This window comes from Anomaloglossus baeobatrachus, chromosome 2 (assembly GCF_048569485.1).
Source record: "Anomaloglossus baeobatrachus isolate aAnoBae1 chromosome 2, aAnoBae1.hap1, whole genome shotgun sequence".
In the NCBI taxonomy this organism is placed as follows: Eukaryota; Metazoa; Chordata; class Amphibia; order Anura; family Aromobatidae; genus Anomaloglossus; species Anomaloglossus baeobatrachus.
Genome location: NC_134354.1, coordinates 499,949,743 through 499,970,122, shown reverse-complemented (window position 1 = coordinate 499,970,122; position 20,380 = coordinate 499,949,743). Strand labels below are relative to the sequence as shown.

The 20,380-nt window shown below is 42.3% G+C and overlaps 1 protein-coding gene across 9 annotated transcripts in view; it reads left to right on the top strand.

The window, feature by feature from the left end:
- The window catches only part of DMD (dystrophin), a 4,177,531-nt gene that overhangs the window by 2,980,971 nt on the left and 1,176,180 nt on the right, over positions 1 to 20,380 (top strand). The gene's annotated exons all lie outside the window — the stretch shown is intronic.

The following is a 20,380-nucleotide window of genomic DNA, read 5'->3' as shown; positions in this document are numbered from 1 at the left end:
TGCCGGAGGACGCAGGAACGCTGTTGTTTGTCGTTCCCGTGTTGTCACATGTAGCGATGTGTGCTGTCTCAGGAACGACGAACAACCTGCGTCCAAAATGAGCAGCGATATTTGGGAAAGGAACGACGTGTCAACAATCAACGATTTTTGCCATTTTTTGGATCGTTAGCAGTCGCTCGTAGGTGTCACACGCAACGACGTCGCTAACGATGCCGGATGTGCGTCACAAATTCCGTGACCCCAACGATATCTCGTTAGCGATGTCGTTGCATGTAAAGCGGCCTTAATGCTATGTTCACATATTGCGTTTTTGCTGCATTTTTTTTATAGAAATGAAAAGCTGCTTTTTATTTTCATAAGTAAAATGAATAAAAGATTTAATTAATCTCATACACACACAGCTTTTTTTTGTTGACCGAATTGGAAAACTGCTGCATTTTTGAAAACTTTAGCATGTCAATTCTTTCAGAATTTTTGTAGTAATTTTTCAGCATTTTTCCACACATAGAAAGCAATGAGGAAGTGTGAAAAAGGCCTAAAAAATGCAGCGTTTTGGGGGAAAAAAAGGCATGTACCAAGGATGTGAAACTCATTTATTTTTTAGATTTTCTTAAGTATAAACCATGAAGTTCTCTCGTGACTACAAGTGCAGTTTAATTTAATGATAAATGAAACTAAACAATGTCTGACTAATTCAATGCCCTACCAATGTGTGAAAGTAAACAATGCCCTAATAGTGTTAGATTTACAATGCCCTACCAAAGTATTAAGGGGGCTTTACATGCTGCGACATCACTAGCGATGTTGCTAGCGTTCGCACCTGCCCCCGTCAGTTGTGCATTACAGACAAATTGCTGCCCATGGTGCACAACATCGCTAGGACCCGTCACCACTATACTTACCTTCCTAGCAACGTTGCTGTGGCCGGCAATCCGCCTCCTTTCTAAGGGGGCGGTTCGTGCGGCATCACAGCGATGTCACATGGCAGCCGTCCAATAGAAGCGGAGGGGCAGAGAGCAGCCGAAAGAAAGTGACACCCACCTCATTGCCGCAGGACGCAGGTAAGGTGTTGTTCCTCGTTCCTGGGGTGTTACACGTAGCGATGTGTGCTGCCTCAGGAATAACGAACAACCTGCATGCTGCAACAGCAACAATATTTGGGATAAGAACAACGTGTCAACGATCAACGATTAGGTGAGTATTTTTGATCGTCAGCGGTCGTTCGTACGTTTCACACGCAATAACATCACAAACGAGGCCGGATGTGCGTCACGAATTCCGTGACCCCAACGACATCTCGTTAGCGATGTCATTGCGTGTAAAGCCCCCTTTAGGTACACAATGCGTTATCAATCTGTTAAGTGTACAATGTCCTTTTGCTTGCAAGTGAAAGTAAAAGAGAACTTTGGGATCCTTCCAAATGCAGCAAGAAAAAAGCTGCAAAAATGCAATAAAAAGGGAAGGAAGATCTGCAAATTGACTGCTAATTAATCGTGTTTTGGCTGCAGAAATAAAGCAGCAAAAAAGCAACATGTGAACATAGCCTAATTCTCCTGTTTTCCTGGAATATGAACCAGTACAAGAGCAATAGAATTATTCCCTTTCACCATTAAAAATCTTTAAATTTTGGCTGAGGAAAAACTTGCATATGTATAGGGAGATTCGAAAAAAATAGCCCTTCATAAATATTAGACAAGTTCAGCTGGGTCCCACAACAGATGATTATCAGGGTAGTTTAAGATCCATCCTGTCTAATTTCATGATAGATTTCAATCCCATTTTTTCCTTGAGATAAGCTGCGACAGAGATGTTTGGCAGTAGCTCTCTCAACACCAGAGGAGCGAACACTCTTGTGTAAGGAGACGTTGGTAAGAAAACTGCCAGCAGAATGATTAGCTGATCCAACTTTTGGTCAACAGATGTTTAAACTGTATAGCACACTCAATGTATATAGGTCAACTCAAGAGATGTTTTCAGCATTGGCACAGAAGTACCAAATAGGATGAAACGAAAAATAGATGACAAATGATTGTGACTTCACAAGCACTTGAAATATCAAAAATGTATACATCTAATTTGTTTCCTCAATGGTTGGTGAGGTGTAATATGCTTTCTACAAAATTGATATAATTTGTACAATTTAATTACATTGTTCAAGTTCACTAGACATTATTATTTATATTTTTAAAGGAATTTTCCCTTTCTAAAAATCTTTTTTTATAAGCTGCAATTGTCAAAAAAAGCAAACTGAGTATTCCTTACCCTTCTCTTGACCAGCGCCAGACCGCCACCACAGTACCAGTCTGTTGTTTGTCTGCAGCGAGTAAATCAGGTTGGCAATGCTGCAGCCTATCAGTGAGCTCACTATCTCCACAGCAGAGGCATCGAGCTTTCTGATTGGCTGCAATATTGTCAACGTGACTTCAGCACTGCAGACAAACAACACGGACTGGATAGTGGCTGAGAACCAACACTGGACCAGAAAAGGATAAGTAATAGGGATCGAATACTTCAATTATTCGGCTTCGCGAATATTTTCCGAATACCTAGCCGCTATTCGACTATACGATGCGCAATGTAAGTCTATGGAAAGCCCGAATAGTTCCGAATAGTTGTTATTCCGGTTACCCATAGACTTACATTGCGCATCGAGTATTTGTGAATAGTCGAATAGCGGTGAGGTATTCGGAAAATATTCGCGAAGCCGAAAAATCGAAGTATTCGATCATCCCTAATAAGTAACACTCAGTTTGTTTGGTTTTTTTTAAAAAGAAAAAAGTTTTCTAAGTGGAGGCAACATCTTTCATACAGTCGATGATCAAATCCATATGTAGGTTGGATTCACAGGAACATATGCACTCGCTAATGACCCTCCGCTCCTGCTATGCTGCCAATGTGAGCCAAGTGTCATGCGACTGTGACCTGATCCTGCAGCTGTGGAGGATAGGGAGAGATTAATCTCTCCATCTTGTCCATTGTCAGCTGATGCGATTATCGCACTGTACTCGGATATCATCAGTGCAGTGCAATATGTCACTCGCACCCATGGACTTGTATGGGTGCGGGTGACAGGGCCCTTGTAGACAATCGCAACATGCTGCAACTTTTCTCTCATCCAGAATCTGGATGACAAAAAAGCTGATCATCTGCTCTCCCTCATTGAATAACATTGGTCTAAGTGCAATGTGAGATTTTTTTCATATTGCTTCCGTCCGATTCATGCGCTTGTTTAAGCATACCCTTAAATTATCATAGTCTTATTTAGTGGAGCAATAGTAATGTAGGAGTCTGCGATAGTTCTGTAACGTTGTATTTCATACTTCCTCCAAACATCATACAGTTGAACTGAGGACATTGCCAAACTTAATAGGATCCTTTTATTTATTTTTAGTAGAGCCTTTGATTCCAGTTTTCTTTTAGCACATAGGCAATAGCCTATAGCTTGAAATTCACTTACATTTGCATAGTAGATCCATATTAAATTTACATTTCCTAGAGCGGCGCTTGCCTGAGAGATACACTCTGGATAATATAAACTTGTTTATTAGACCCTAAAGAAAAAATAAACTTTACAGGAATGAATGAAAACACAGTATCAAATCATTCGGATACTTGCAGTACCTGTAATACATTTCCATAACCTACAATTAGTTCAATATGCCAAGCAAGTAAAATCTAAAATCTCAGTTCTCCAGACATATGCTTTCTACAATAAATAGTTTACAGTAAAGTATAAACATCAATTACAGCGCCTAGGTTTCCATAGGGAAGTGCAAAACCTTTTTTTGTGAGTTGGTTTTGTTGGTGGCGGATACAATAGACTCTAAAAAAAAGAAAAATGTATTCCTTTGTGTTTAAATATAAGATTAAAAATATGTTTAGTCATCTGGGCATTCTTTAGAGAAACAAATCTCTTATCATTTTCAGATTTAAAGAATTGTTCATGTTTGATCTTTGGAAACTACAGATTGTATCACATGAAATGGTTATTCTCTACATCTGGTTTTCCAGAGCGCACCTCTCCCGTACCTCCCGGTATTCTACTCTTTGTGTGCTTCTGATTGAGAGTTCAGTCCGGCGGCAAGTTCTATCAGTCACTTGATCCCTGCGCTCACTGATACTGCAATCGGAGGCAAGGTTTTCTCTTCAGCATTGGAAGACCATACTAAAGGCCCCGTTACACGTAACGACATCGCAAACAAGATGTCGTTGGAGTCACGGAATTCGTGACGCACATCCGGCCTTGTTAGCGACGTCGGTACGTGTGATACGTACGAGCGACCGCTAACGATGAAAAATACTCACCAAATCGTTGATTGTTGATACGTCGTCCATTTCCCAAATATCGTTGCTGGTGCTGGATGCAGGTTGTTTGTTGTTCCTGAGGCAACACACATCGCTACGTGTGACAACCCAGGAATGACGAACAACACCATACCTACGTCCTCCGGCAACGAGGTGGGCATGACTTTCATGCGGCTGCTCTCTGCCCCTCCGCTTCTATTAGACGCCTGCCGTGTGACATCACTGTGACGCCGCACTAACCGCCCCCTTAGAAAAGAGGCTGTTCACCGGCCACAGCAACGTCGCTAGGAAGGTAAGTATGTGTGACGGGTACTAGCGATTTTGTCCGCCATAGGCAGCTTTTTGCCCATGATGCACAAACGACAGTGGCGGGTGTGAACGCTATGACATCGCTAGCGATGTCGCAGCGTGTAAAGCCCCCCTTAAGGCTATGTTCAAACATTGTGTTTTTGCAGCTGTTTTTCTGCTTCTTTTTTTAATGCAATTTAAAAGCTGATATTTACAGTGTAAAAGTTTTGAGTTTTCAGAAATTGCATACATACGGTGGCTTTATTTTTTTATGATTCAATTTGAAAACAGCTGCCTTTTTAAAATGGCATCATGTCAATCCTTTCAGTGTTTTTGCAGTGTCTTTTCACCATAGAAAGCAATGAGGAAGTGTAAAAACGTTGTGGAAAATGCAACCATGTATTTTTGCTGAATTTTTGTAGCATTTTTTCTGAATAAAACTAATTTTATTAAACATACTGTTCACAAATGACATATCTAACCTGCACCAGAAAACGCAACAAAAATGGAGAAAAAATGCAGCAAAACCTGATTTTTTAAGTAGCTTTTTTTATTGCCAATAGTGCAGGTTCTGCCTGCAGCTAAAAAACTAGGAAACATAGCTTTGTCGCTAGACATTTACTCATAGGCAAGGCGAGAGGCAGGAAAGTGAAATGTTCCAGGGTTAGATACAAGGAAAGTTCATTGTGGATAAAAGGAGTAAACAAAGGTATATTCAGGTATCAGTCCAGGGTCAGGATACCAGGAGGACATGTCGTGGATGCAGGGAGTAGACAGAGGCATACTCAGGTTACAGTCCAGGGTCAAAGCACAAAGTGGATAGTATATGATGATGATTAAGGGTGATAATTTCATCTGAAACGCGTAGTGCTGTGCTGGTCCTTTCCTTGCCTGAAGAGCTGGATGTTCCTTCTTTCTTCTATTTTCATTAAATAGTACCTGCAAAACGCCAGTGTCAACGTCTACAATGAAGAGGCGACTCCGAGATGCTGGCCTTCAGGGCAGAGTGGCAAAGAAAAAGCCATATCTGAGATTGGCTAATAAAAGGAAAAGATTATTATGGTCAAAAGAACACAGACATTGGGCAGAAGAAGATTGGAAAAAGGGTTATGGTCAGACAAATCGAAGTTTGACCATACCGTATGGTATGTAAAAAGTGCCCATCAAGGCAATCCAACTTGTGGAAGGGGCTTCTGGAAGCATGGGGGGAACTATCTCCAGATTACCTCAGTAAATTAAAAGCTAGAATGCCAAAGGTCTGCAAAGCTGTAATTGCTGCAAAGGAGCATTCTTTGACGAAAGCAAAGTTTGAAGGAGAAAGTTATTATTTCAAGTAAAAATCATTTTTTTAAACCTAGTCAATGTCTGGACTATATTTTCTATTCATTTTGCAACTCATTTGATAAAGAAAACTATTATTTTTCATGGAAAAGATAAAATTGTCTGGGTGACCCCAAACTTTTGAACTGTAGTGCATGTACAGTAAATGCAATCAATACTTGGTCAGGGCTCCTTTTGCATGAATTACTGCATCAATATGGTGTGGCATAGAGGTGATCAGCCTGTGGTACTGCTGAGGTGTTATGGAAGCCCAGGTTGCTTTTATAGCAGCCTTCAGCTCATCTGCATTGTTGGGTCTGGTGTCTCTCATCTTCCTCTTGACGATACCCTATAGATTCTCTATGGGGTTTAGGTCAGGCGAGTTTGCTGGCCAATGAAGCACAGTGATATTGTGGTTATTAAACCAGGTATTGGTACTTTTTGCAGCATGGACAGGTGCCAAGTCCTGCTGGAAAATTACATTTCCATCTCCAAAAAGCTTGTTTGCAGAGAAAAGCATGAAGTGCTCTAAAATTTACTGGTAGACAGCTGTGCTGAATTTGGTTTTGATAAAACACAGCAGACCTACGCCAGCAGATGACATGGCTCCCCAAACCATCACTGATTGTGGAAACTTAACACTAGACCTCAAGCAGTTTGGATTGTGGCCTCTCCACTCTTCCTCCAGACTCTGGACCTTGATTTCCAAATGAAGAGCAAAATTTACTTCCATCTGAAAATAACACCTTGGAACACTGAGCAACAGTTCAGTTCTTTTTCTTCTTGGCCCAGGTAAGATACTTCTGGCTTTGTCAATTGGTCATGAGTGGCTTGACACAAGGAATGTGATAGTTGTAGCCCATGTCATGGATACGTCTGTGTGTAGTGGCTCTTGAAGCACTTACTCTAGGAGCAGTCCACTCCTTGTGAACATCCCCCAAATTTTTGAATGGCATTTTCTTAACAATCCTATCAAGGCTGCAGTTATCCTGATTGCTTGTGCACCTTTTTTTTATCACACTTTTTCCTTCCACTTAACTGTCCATTAATATGCTTGGATACAGCACTCTGTGAACAGCCAGCTTCTTTAGCAATGACATTTTGTGGCTTACCCTCCTTGTGGAATGTGTCAATGACTGCCCAATGGACATCTGTCAAGACAGCAGTCTTCCCTATGATTGTGTAGCATACTGCACCAGACTAAGGGACAATTTTAATTGCTTAGGAAGCCTTTGAAAGTATTTTGTAGTAATTATTCTAATTTTTTGAGAGAATGACTTTTGGGTTTTCATTGGCTGTAAGCCATAACCATCAACATTAACAGAAATAAACACTAGAAATAGATCACTCTGTAATGCTATAGAATATGTGTTTCACTTTTTGTATTGAATTACTAAAATACACATTTTGATGATATTTTAATTAATTGAGATGCACTCACTGCTAATAGAGAACACCTGAACAACCTAGCGCCTGCCACAATATGATTTGATGACTGAGCTATCATTGAACTCACTGACAGCTCCGCACACCCCAGTACCTGTTTGGATGACTAATCTGTCATTCACCAAACTGACAGCTCAGCACACCCTGATTCCATAGTTACAGCAGTCATTTATTTTGTCCTAGATGTGCAGGACTCATGACACAGTCTAACACTAAAACTGATTGGGTGCAGTAATTAATTCAGCTTCAGAATAGTAATTACACAGTTACATGGGTTGAAAAAAGACCTAGGTCCATCTAGTTCAACCTTCCTCCACCAATTATATATTTTTGTCACTAAATCATTTATAATCATGAGTGTTATGCATACTGAGGAAATCATCCAGCCCTTTTTTAAAAGCTGTTCTAGTATCTGCCATTTCTACCTCTTGTGGTAGAGCATCCCACAGTCTGACTGCTCTAACTGTAAAGAACCCTTTCCTATTTACCTGCCGGAATTGCCCTTCTTCCACCCACAGTGAATGCCCCCTGGTCCTTAGGATTGTCTTTTGAAGGAATAAGTCATGTGCCAGTCCTTTATATTGACCACACATGTATTTATACATATAAATGAGATCTCCTCTGAGACATCATTTTCTAAGCTAAACCTTAAGTTTTCAACCTCTCTTCATATGGGAGGTCTTCTATTCTTTGTAGTAATCTAAATGCCAACCTTTGAACTTACTCTAACTTAAGAATTTTCTTTTTGAAATGTGAAGCCCAAATTTGGGTTCCATATTCTAAATGTGGCCTTACAAGTGATTTGTAGAGGGATAACAATATGCTGGAATCTAATCTCTCTTTTTATACACCCTAGAATCTTTTTTGCTTTAGCAGCTGCTGCCTGACATTGAGTGCTGCTGCTCAGCTTCTTTGTAACCAGAATACTAAGTCCTTCTCCTGTGCTTTAGTCACACATTTACTTCCATTTACTGTATGGGCTGCCAATAACTCCTTATTACCCCGATTTGCCAAAGCACCAGGGCAAATCGGGAAGAGCCGGGTACAGTCCCAGAACTGTCGCATCTAATGTATGCGGCAATTCTGGGCGGCTGCTGACTGATATTGTTAGGGTGGGGGGCTCCCCATAACGTGGAGCTCCCCATCCTGAGAATACCAGCCTTCAGCCGTATGGCTTTATCTGGCTGGCATTAAAATTGGGGGGGACCGCACGCCGGTTTTTTTAATTATTTATTTTTTTATTTTACTGCAGAGTATAGACACGCCCACCGGCTGCTGTGATTGGGTGCAGTGAGACAGCTGTCACTCAGCGTGGGGGTGTGTCTCACTGCAACCAATCATAGGCGCCGGTGGGCGGGGAAAGCAGGGAATACGAGATTGTTTAATGAGCGGCCGGCTTTTTCAAAATAGTAAAAGCCGCCGCAGCAGTGTGAATGCCGTGCAGCGCCGCGCCTGGGATCGGGGATCGGTGAGTATGAGAGAGGGGGGGAAACTTCAGTCACTCGGGGGATTAGCGGTCACCGGTGAATCCTTCACAGGTGACCGCTAATCAGTACTCGACACAGACAGAGCCGCGGAATGAGGATGAAGTCGGGTGAAGTTCACCCGAGTTCATTCTCATCGCGCAACTCTGTCGGCTGTCAGACGACATTTATAAACGACATTGTGCATCACATACACGGAAATTGCACACGGACATTCCACGTACACATACACGTTAATTCCACACGCACACACGGACGTTCTGCACACAAACACGGCTAGCATACGCAATTCACACAGATGCCACACGGACCATAAAAACGGACACAAAAATGGGATACGGACCCGAAAAATGGCCCGTAACACACGTGCGTGTTTTTCACGGAAGTATGAAGGGGGCCTTACATAAATTCTGCTATCAAAAGCTTTAGGAGGCCCATTTTCTCTTAGTTAATAATATACTAATATATATGCAATATTTTAATATTTAATATATTGGTTATATAAGCCTGCATTTTTATATATATATATATATATAAAATTATTTTTTTTAATATACAGATATATATGTATCTACAGTATACATATATATATATATATATATATATATATATATATATATATATATATATATATTTATATATATATATATAAAATAAACAGAATGAAAACAGGGGTTCCCTTGCTGGTTTCCCACGCTGGTACTAACCTGACTTCAAACCAAGCTGGCAGCACCTTTACAATTGTGGACAGATGCGTGTCTGGATGATGTGTATAAATACAAGGCAAAATAAAAGGGCGACCAGTCGCACACTGAAAAAACAAAATAAATTCTACCTTAAAATTATCAATGGAGATATTTAGAATATTATAATGCCCATTGTAATACTAGCCCAGCGCCCCTTCACGGCAACCTCCTTTGCTGGTCCTACACTAAAGTGCATCTTTTCTGGGCTTTAAAAACCTAAAAGACTAGCAGGTGAACACAAAAGAGGCTAATGAAGCAGCCTGGAGCTAGAGTGCAAAGCCAGCAAAACAGAGCATCACTCCCTGTTATATGCCGAGAAGGGGCGCTGGCCCAGAATTACAACAGCAATTATAATATTCTAAATACCTCTATTTATAACTTTTAAGGTAGAATTTATTTTTGTTTTTCACAGTGTGCGACTGGTCCCCCTTTTTTTTTGCCTTTTATATATATATATATATATATATATATGTATATATATATATACAGTAGATAGATGTTTAAAAAAAATAATATATATATATACACTGTGTGTATATATATATATATATATATATATACAGTGCCTACAAGTAGTATTCAACCCCCTGCAGATTTAGCAGGTTTACACATTCGGAATTAACTTGGCATTGTGACATTTGGACTGTAGATCAGCCTGGAAGTGTGAAATGCACTGCTGCAAAAAAGAATGTTATTTCTTTTTTTTTTTTTTTTGAAATTGTGAAAAGTTTATTCAGAGGGTCATTTATTATTCAACCCCTCAAACCACCAGAATTCTGTTTGGTTCACCTAAAGTATTAAGAAGTATTTCAGGCACAAAGAACAATGAGCTTCACATGTTTGGATTAATTATCTCTTTTTCCAGCCTTTTCTGACTAATTAAGACCCTCCCCAAACTTGTGAACAGCACTCATACTTGGTCAACATGGGAAAGACAAAGGAGCATTCCAAGGCCATCAGAGACAAGATCGTGGAGGGTCACAAGGCTGGCAAGGGGTACAAAACCCTTTCCAAGGAGTTGGGCCTACCTGTCTCCACTGTTGGGAGCATCATCCGGAAGTGGAAGGCTTATGGAACTACTGTTAGCCTTCCACGGCCTGGACAGCCTTTGAAAGTTTCCACCCGTGCCGAGGCCAGGCTTGTCCGAAGAGTCAAGGCTAACCCAAGGACAACAAGGAAGGGGCTCCGGGAAGATCTCATGGCAGTGGGGACATTGGTTTCAGTCAATACCATAAGTAACGTACTCCACCGCAATGGTCTCCGTTCCAGACGAGCCCGTAAGGTACCTTTACTTTCAAAGCGTCATGTCAAGGCTCATCTCCAGTTTGCTCATGATCACTTGGAGGACTCTGAGACAGACTGGTTCAAGGTTCTCTGGTCTGATGAGACCAAGATTGAGATCTTTGGTGCCAAGCACACACGTGACATTTGGAGACTGGATGGCACTGCATACGACCCCAAGAATACCATCCCTACAGTCAAGCATGGTGGTGGCAGCATCATGCTGTGGGGCTGTGTCTCAGCCAAGGGGCCTGGCCATCTGGTCCGCATCCATGGGAAGATGGATAGCACGGCCTACCTGGAGATTTTGGCCAAGAACCTCTGCTCCTCCATCAAGGATCTTAAGATGGGTCGTCATTTCATCTTCCAACAAGACAACGACCCAAAGCACACAGCCAAGAAAACCAAGGCCTGGTTCTAGAGGGAAAAAACCCAGGTCTTGCAGTGGCCTAGTCAGTCTCCTGACCTTAACCCAATTGAAAACTTGTGGAAGGAGCTCAAGATTAAAGTCCACATGAGACACCCAAAGAACCTAAATAACTTGGAGAAGATATGCATGGAGGAGTGGGCCAAGATAACTCCAGAGACCTGTGCCGGCCTGATCAGGTCTTATAAAAGACGATTATTAGCTGTAATTGCAAACAAGGGTTATTCCACAAAATATTAAACCTAGGGGTTGAATAATAATTGACCCACACTTTTATGTTGAAAATTTATTAAAATTTAACTGAGCAACATAACTTGTTGGTTTGTAAGATTTATGCATCTGTTCATAAATCCTGCTCTTGTTTGAAGTTTGCAGGCTCTAACTTATTTGCATCTTATCAAACCTGCTAAATCTGCAGGGGGTTAAATACTACTTGTAGGCACTGTATATGTATATATATATATATATATATATATATATATATATATATATATATATATATATATATATAGTTATATATATACATAGTAGTCCTCATAAAACAAAGAGAGAAAAATACTTTTTTTTGGCTAAAATATATTTTCATGTGTCAGATAACATAATTTTGCAACTATTACGTCATATCTAATTTTTTCTGTAACCAGACAGGTCAATAGGCAAAATCACTGATGCCTGAACCACCCTGAGGCTTTTCCTCCCCGCAGAACGTTTTCATAAGCAGTAGAGGGTGGTATGATCACTTACATAATGCATTCAATTAGAAGAATATGTGTCCACATTAACAGTGTAATGCATTTACATTTTTTTTCCTTGAGGGCATTCTTCATTGCAGAGCAACTTGACACCAATTTTCAAAGCAATGTGTTTTCCTTCAGCAGCAGTGGATTTAAAGTAATGACATGAGCTATTGTTCACTAAAATATGTGTTGTGTTGAGATGTCCCCTTGATGTTTATCAAGTTCAACATTTATTTAAATAGCCTTTCTAAAAGCTAGTTAGTACAATGAATACTGCCCTCCATTTGATTGCTGCGAGGAGTGTTTAATCCAGTGTAATGCCGGAGGAAGACCAGAATGATTGCCAAGCTTTGTCCTAAATAATTGTTAGATAACAGTTCATGTGATATGTCATGTGATTACATAGGAAAATGCATCCTTATTTATAGAAATAAGGTTATGGTCAGACAGTTTTTTAGGAGAATTTTGCAGTAGATGCTTCTATGAAATCTATTTCTAAATGCTTAAAATACTCTTGAATAAGCTTCCTATTATAATAAATGCATATTGTGATTTTTAATTTTTTTATGTTTCATAGTAAAATTATTATACTTATAACGTTTTAACCTATAAAAAAGCTTCAATTATGACTACTAAATAAAAAGATGCAAATAAAGCACCAAATGCACAAAAAAACACAAAGAAACCAAAAAAGTCTCTAAAAAAATGTTCTTTTCTACCTCTTTTTTTTACATTGAGTTTTCAATCGGAAAAATCTCTGTCAAATCCTTATTAACATAATTATGTTACTGATCGCTTATACTATCTGTGAATTTCTTAACAGTTTTTCACATTACACTAATACAGTGTTAGTTTTGGATGATGCTTCCCTTTTCATATTTAAAGGAAGTTAAAGGGCTTTTTCTAGGTCTAGCAAAAAAGACTACAGTCCCTTTATGTGACTACAGATTTGTGAATCCTCACAGCATGCACAGTGCGCGCTGTCAGTATTCTAAAGTGCAGGCTCCGGGAGCAGGCAGCCATGTGACCACAAGTATACAACATGCATACTAATAGCCACATTCCAGCTAGACATGTGGGGCATCGCTCAATACAAGTGAACTTAGTGAGGCTGCACATGACTACTTGTGTACTACTGATATATGCATACCACATACTTGGTCATATGAGCGCCCGGTCTTACTGCCAGCACGGAGAATCCTAAAAGTGCACACTATACATGAATAGAGAATTTATAAATCTGGAGTCCCACAGCATGACTGCAGCCTTTCATGACAAACCTGGACAACCCCTTTAAATGAAAGCCTCCACAGCTTCTGAGAATGAAATGAGAACAAGTAGGTCAAGCATTGATCTAGTTGTAGTTATAAGGTATAAAATAGCATACTTACCTTTGAAGTTTGTGTTAAATAGAAAAAAAGGATAAAACAAACAAAATATGCCTTCTGCATATTTTACATCAACATCTCCCTGTCACACGGAGAATTGCACAAACTGTGCCGACTGTCATGGTGGCATCGTGGTCTGTTCATATTGCAGATTCTGACACCAAATGGTTTATCTGGTGTCCAGGATCAACACAGGCAGACACGCAAATCGACCTGCTGTGTTATGATTCATAGGCAGGCTAGCAAAAGTTACTCTCTGCTAGTCTGCTTGTTAGGCTCCTAGGATCATATGTGGTTTGGAAGCCAAACACATCTGCTCCCCTCCTATTTATGCTGGATAAATTCTTCTACCCATGCTTGCTATAGGTTATCCTGTGCGTAGGCTTGTGAGCTTTGGTGTCCCAGACTTTCTGGTGAAAGTGTTGCTTTTTGCCTGTAGTGGTTGTGGAGTTTACTAGTCTTCTTGTTGTTTCCTCCTTATCTTTTATTGTCTTATACCTCTGTAAGTGCATGGTGTGTGACAGAGTTTTGGTTTCCCCTATCTGTCTCTTTTTGTGGGTTTAATCTCACTCCTGTACCGGTCCCCCTTGGGGGAGGAGGTATCAGATCAGAACTGCTCAGGAGCAAGGCAAGGAAGGAGACTCAGGCATCCCCACCTTTAAGGCTAACTGTATATATATATATATATATATATATATATATATAAAGATAAATACAATTCTGCCTAGCAGACAAGTGTTGCCAAAGTCCTGAATCAACAATCTAGCAGAGCAAAGACAAAAATATAACTTTTAATTACTCACTTTAAAATCATACATAAAGTGCAGTGCGAAATTGTGTAAAATAATTAATATACAATAAAAGGATGGAATCTCACTCAATTCTTCACCACAGGCAGACCCGACGCCACCAATTTGAATGATGATGACAGGCACATTAGAGGGTTTTTTAGAGGCAGGATTCAGAAAAATGTAAGGTCCTAACTAGAGATGAGCGAACCGGTCCCGGTTCGGCTCGAGGCCGGTTCGCCGAACGGAGGTCCCGTTCGAGTTCGGCTCGTCGAACGTTCGACGAACCGAACTCGAACTGCATAGGAAACAATGGCAGGCAATCACAAACACAGAAAAATACCTAGAAAACACCCTCAAAGGTGTCCAAAAGGTGACAAACAACTCAAACACATGGGAAAGTGACAAGGACATATACTCATGTGAAAACAAAACAGCTGGACAAGGAAAAAGAGGAGGACACACAGATATAGGCATGGCACGCCCTTCTAAAGTCATGTAAAACACCGCAAGGTGACTCCAAGCGGAGTCTCCCTTTTTTCCAAAAATTGGGCCACACAGACACCCACCCCTTCAGTGGCAGCAGTTGTGCCCCAGTTGTACACTTCACAGCTACATTTGCATCAAGCACATTCAAAAATACGCCATTCTTATCCGTCCCCAGGATGACACCGGGGTAGGTAGCAAAGTCTTTCCTGATCCCAGCTCTGTTCATCTTGGCTTCTTTTAAAAACACAGCAAGCAAGGGTTACTCCAAGCGGAGTCTCCCTTTTTTCCAAAAATTGGGCCACACAGACACCCACCCCATCAGTGGCAGCACTTGGGCCCTAGTTGCAAACAGGATGTTTTGATTTGCATCAAGCACATTCAAAAATACGCCATAATTAACCGTCCCCAGCGTGACACCGGGGTAGGTAAATAAAGTCTTTGCTGAACCATGACTTGTTCATCTTGGCTTCTTTTAAAAACAATGTAAGCAAGGGTTACTCCAAGCGGAGTCTCCCTTTTTTCCAAAAATTGGGCCCCACACACACCCACCCCTTCAGTGGCAGCAGTTGTGCCCCAGTTGTACACTTCACAGCTACATTTGCATCAAGCACATTCAAAAATACGCCATTCTTATCCGTCCCCAGGATGACACCGGGGTAGGTAGCAAAGTCTTTCCTGATCCCAGCTCTGTTCATCTTGGCTTCTTTTAAAAACACAGCAAGCAAGGGTTACTCCAAGCGGAGTCTCCCTTTTTTCCAAAAATTGGGCCACACAGACACCCACCCCATCAGTGGCAGCACTTGGGCCCTAGTTGCAAACAGGATGTTTTGATTTGCATCAAGCACATTCAAAAATACGCCATAATTAACCGTCCCCAGCGTGACACCGGGGTAGGTAGATAAAGTCTTTGCTGAACCATGACTTGTTCATCTTGGCTTCTTTTAAAAACAATGTAAGCAAGGGTTACTCCAAGCGAAGTCTCCCTTTTTTCCAAAAATTGGGCCCCACACACACCCACCCCTTCAGTGGCAGCAGTTGTGCCCCAGTTGTACACTTCACAGCTACATTTGCATCAAGTACATTCAAAAATACGCCATTCTTATCCGTCCCCAGGATGACACCAGGGTAGGTAGCAAAGTCTTTCCTGATCCCAGCTCTGTTCATCTTGGCTTCTTTTAAAAACACAGCAAGCAAGGGTTACTCCAAGCGGAGTCTCCCTTTTTTCCAAAAATTGGGCCACACAGACACCCACCCCATCAGTGGCAGCACTTGGGCCCTAGTTGCAAACAGGATGTTTTGATTTGCATCAAGCACATTCAAAAATACGCCATAATTAACCGTCCCCAGCGTGACACCGGGGTAGGTAGATAAAGTCTTTGCTGAACCATGACTTGTTCATCTTGGCTTCTTTTAAAAACAATGTAAGCAAGGGTTACTCCAAGCGGAGTCTCCCTTTTTTCCAAAAATTGGGCCCCACACACACCCACCCCTTCAGTGGCAGCACTTGTGCCCTAGTTGTACACTTCACAGCTAGATTTGCATCAAGCACATTCAAAAATACGCCATAATTAACCGTCCCCAGGATGACACCGGGGTAGGTAGCAAAGTCTTTCCTGATCCCAGCTCTGTTCATCTTGGCTTCTTTTAAAAACAATGTAAGCAAGGGTTACTCCAAGCGGAGTCTTCCTTTTTTCCAAAAATTGGGCCCCACACACACCCACCCCTTCAGTGGCAGCAGTTGTGCCCCAGTTGTACAATTCACAGCTAGGTTTGCATCAAGCACATTCAAAAATACGCCATAATTAACTGTCCCCAGGATGACACCAGGGTAGGTAGCAAAGTCTTTCCTGATCCCAGCTCTGTTCATCTTGGCTCCTTTTAAAAAACACAGCAAGCAAGGGTTACTCCAAGTGGAGTCTCCCTTTTTTCCAAAAATTGGGCCCCACACACACCCACCCCTTCAGTGGCAGCAGTTGTGCCCCAGTTGTACACTTCACAGCTACATTTGCATCAAGCACATTCAAAAATACGCCATTCTTATCCGTCCCCAGGATGACACCGGGGTAGGTAGCAAAGTCTTTCCTGATCCCAGCTCTGTTCATCTTGGCTTCTTTTAAAAACACAGCAAGCAAGGGTTACTCCAAGCGGAGTCTCCCTTTTTTCCAAAAATTGGGCCACACAGACACCCACCCCATCAGTGGCAGCACTTGGGCCCTAGTTGCAAACAGGATGTTTTGATTTGCATCAAGCACATTCAAAAATACGCCATAATTAACCGTCCCCAGCGTGACACCGGGGTAGGTAGATAAAGTCTTTGCTGAACCATGACTTGTTCATCTTGGCTTCTTTTAAAAACAATGTAAGCAAGGGTTACTCCAAGCGGAGTCTCCCTTTTTTCCAAAAATTGGGCCCCACACACACCCACCCCTTCAGTGGCAGCACTTGTGCCCTAGTTGTACACTTCACAGCTAGATTTGCATCAAGCACATTCAAAAATACGCCATAATTAACCGTCCCCAGGATGACACCGGGGTAGGTAGCAAAGTCTTTCCTGATCCCAGCTCTGTTCATCTTGGCTTCTTTTAAAAACAATGTAAGCAAGGGTTACTCCAAGCGGAGTCTTCCTTTTTTCCAAAAATTGGGCCCCACACACACCCACCCCTTCAGTGGCAGCAGTTGTGCCCCAGTTGTACAATTCACAGCTAGGTTTGCATCAAGCACATTCAAAAATACGCCATAATTAACTGTCCCCAGGATGACACCAGGGTAGGTAGCAAAGTCTTTCCTGATCCCAGCTCTGTTCATCTTGGCTCCTTTTAAAAAACACAGCAAGCAAGGGTTACTCCAAGTGGAGTCTCCCTTTTTTCCAAAAATTGGGCCCCACACACACCCACCCCTTCAGTGGCAGCAGTTGTGCCCCAGTTGTACACTTCACAGCTACATTTGCATCAAGCACATTCAAAAATACGCCATTCTTATCCGTCCCCAGGATGACACCGGGGTAGGTAGCAAAGTCTTTCCTGATCCCAGCTCTGTTCATCTTGGCTTCTTTTAAAAACACAGCAAGCAAGGGTTACTCCAAGCGGAGTCTCCCTTTTTTCCAAAAATTGGGCCACACAGACACCCACCCCATCAGTGGCAGCACTTGGGCCCTAGTTGCAAACAGGATGTTTTGATTTGCATCAAGCACATTCAAAAATACGCCATAATTAACCGTCCCCAGCGTGACACCGGGGTAGGTAGATAAAGTCTTTGCTGAACCATGACTTGTTCATCTTGGCTTCTTTTAAAAACAATGTAAGCAAGGGTTACTCCAAGCGGAGTCTCCCTTTTTTCCAAAAATTGGGCCCCACACACACCGACCCCTTCAGTGGCAGCAGTTGTGCCCCAGTTGTACACTTCACAGCTACATTTGCATCAAGCACATTCAAAAATACGCCATTCTTATCCGTCCCCAGGATGACACCGGGGTAGGTAGCAAAGTCTTTCCTGATCCCAGCTCTGTTCATCTTGGCTTCTTTTAAAAACACAGCAAGCAAGGGTTACTCCAAGCGGAGTCTCCCTTTTTTCCAAAAATTGGGCCACACAGACACCCACCCCATCAGTGGCAGCACTTGGGCCGTAGTTGCAAACAGGATGTTTGGATTTGCATCAAGCACATTCAAAAATACGCCATAATTAACCGTCCCCAGCGTGACACCGGGGTAGGTAGATAAAGTCTTTGCTGAACCATGACTTGTTCATCTTGGCTTCTTTTAAAAACAATGTAAGCAAGGGTTACTCCAAACGGAGTCTTCCTTTTTTCCAAAAATTGGGCCCCACACACACCCACCCCTTCAGTGGCAGCAGTTGTGCCCCAGTTGTACAATTCACAGCTAGGTTTGCATCAAGCACATTCAAAAATACGCCATAATTAACCGTCCCCAGGATGACACCAGGGTAGGTAGCAAAGTCTTTCCTGATCCCAGCTCTGTTCATCTTGGCTCCTTTTAAAAAACACAGCAAGCAAGGGTTACTCCAAGCGGAGTCTCCCTTTTTTCCAAAAATTGGGCCCCACACACACCCACCCCTTCAGTGGCAGCAGTTGTGCCTTAGTTGCAAACAGGTTGTTTTGATTTGCATCAAGCACATTCAAAAATACGCCATAATTAACCGTCCCCAGCGTGACACCGGGGTAGGTAGATAAAGTCTTTGCTGAACCATGACTTGTTCATCTTGGCTTCTTTTAAAAACAATGAAAGCAAGGGTTACTCCAAGCGGAGTCTCCCTTTTTTTCCAAAAATTGTGCCCCACACACACCCACCCATTCAGTGGCAGCACTTGTGCCCTAGTTGTTCACTTCACAGCTACATTTGCATCAAGCACATTCCAAATCCACAAGCATTTACTCTCCCCAGGATGACACAGGGGTTGTAAATTCCTTCTGGATCCATGACTTGTTCATTTTGATGAACGTCAGTCTGTCCACATTGTCACTGGACAGACACGTGCGCTTATCTGTCAGCACACACCCAGCAGCACTGAAGACACGTTCAGAGACAACGCTGGCAGCTGGACACGACAAAATCTCCAAGGCGTAACTGGAGAGCTCTGGCCATTTTTCTAGGTTTGAAGCCCAAAAGGAGCAAGGCTCCAGTTGCACAGTCATGGCATCGATGTTCATTTGGAGATACTCCTGTATCATCCTCTCCAGCCGTTGACTATGTGTCAGACTTGTTGTCTCTGGTGGCCTTCCAAAGGAGGGTCTAAAAAAATTATGAAAAGATTCCATATAATTGCTGTTACCAGCACCAGATACGGTCCTACTGGTACGGGTAGACTGTTGAAGATGACGAGACCGTCCCATGTTTGTCAAGTTACAACTGGGAGATTCCCTCCCTGCACCTGCACGGTTGTTTGGTGGAAAAGCCGAGCTAAGATAGAGTAACAGCTTCTGCTGATACTCCTGCATACGTGCGTCCCTTTCTATGGCTGGAATTATGTCACAAAATTTGGACTTGTACCGGGGATCTAATAGTGTGGCAATCCAGTAGTCATCATCACTTCTAATTTTGACAATACGACTGCCATGTTGGAGGTAGTGCAACAAAAAGGCACTCATGTGTCTTGCGCAGCCATGCGGACCAAGTCCACGCTGTGTTTGTGGCATAGAGGTGCTACCCATTCTTTCTTCCTCTGACATCTCCCCCCAACCTCTTTCAACTGAAATTTGACCAAGGTCTCCCTCATCCGCTGAGTCTTCCATGTCCATGGACAGTTCGTCCTCCATTTCTTCATGTTCTCCTGCACCTTGCTCAACATTTCGCCTGCTAGTATGCGCCCTTGTCGATCCCTGTCCCCCATGGTCCCATGCCTGCTGCGTTGGTGATGATGAACGTCTGGACCTTGGTGATGTTGTTGTCCCTTGCGCATATGAATCCTCCTGTAGTTCCTCCCCTTCATGTTGTCCCACCCCCTGACTCCGAATAGTGTTTAGCGTGTGCTCCAGCATGTAAATGACTGGAATCGTCATGCTGATAATGGCATTGTCAGAGCTAAACATATTCGTCGCCATGTCGAAACTGTGCAGAAGGGTGCATAGGTCCTTGATCTGAGATCACTCCATCAGGGTGATCTGACCCACCTCTGCATCTCGTTGGCCCAGGCTATACGTCATGACGTATTGCACCAGGGCTCTGTGG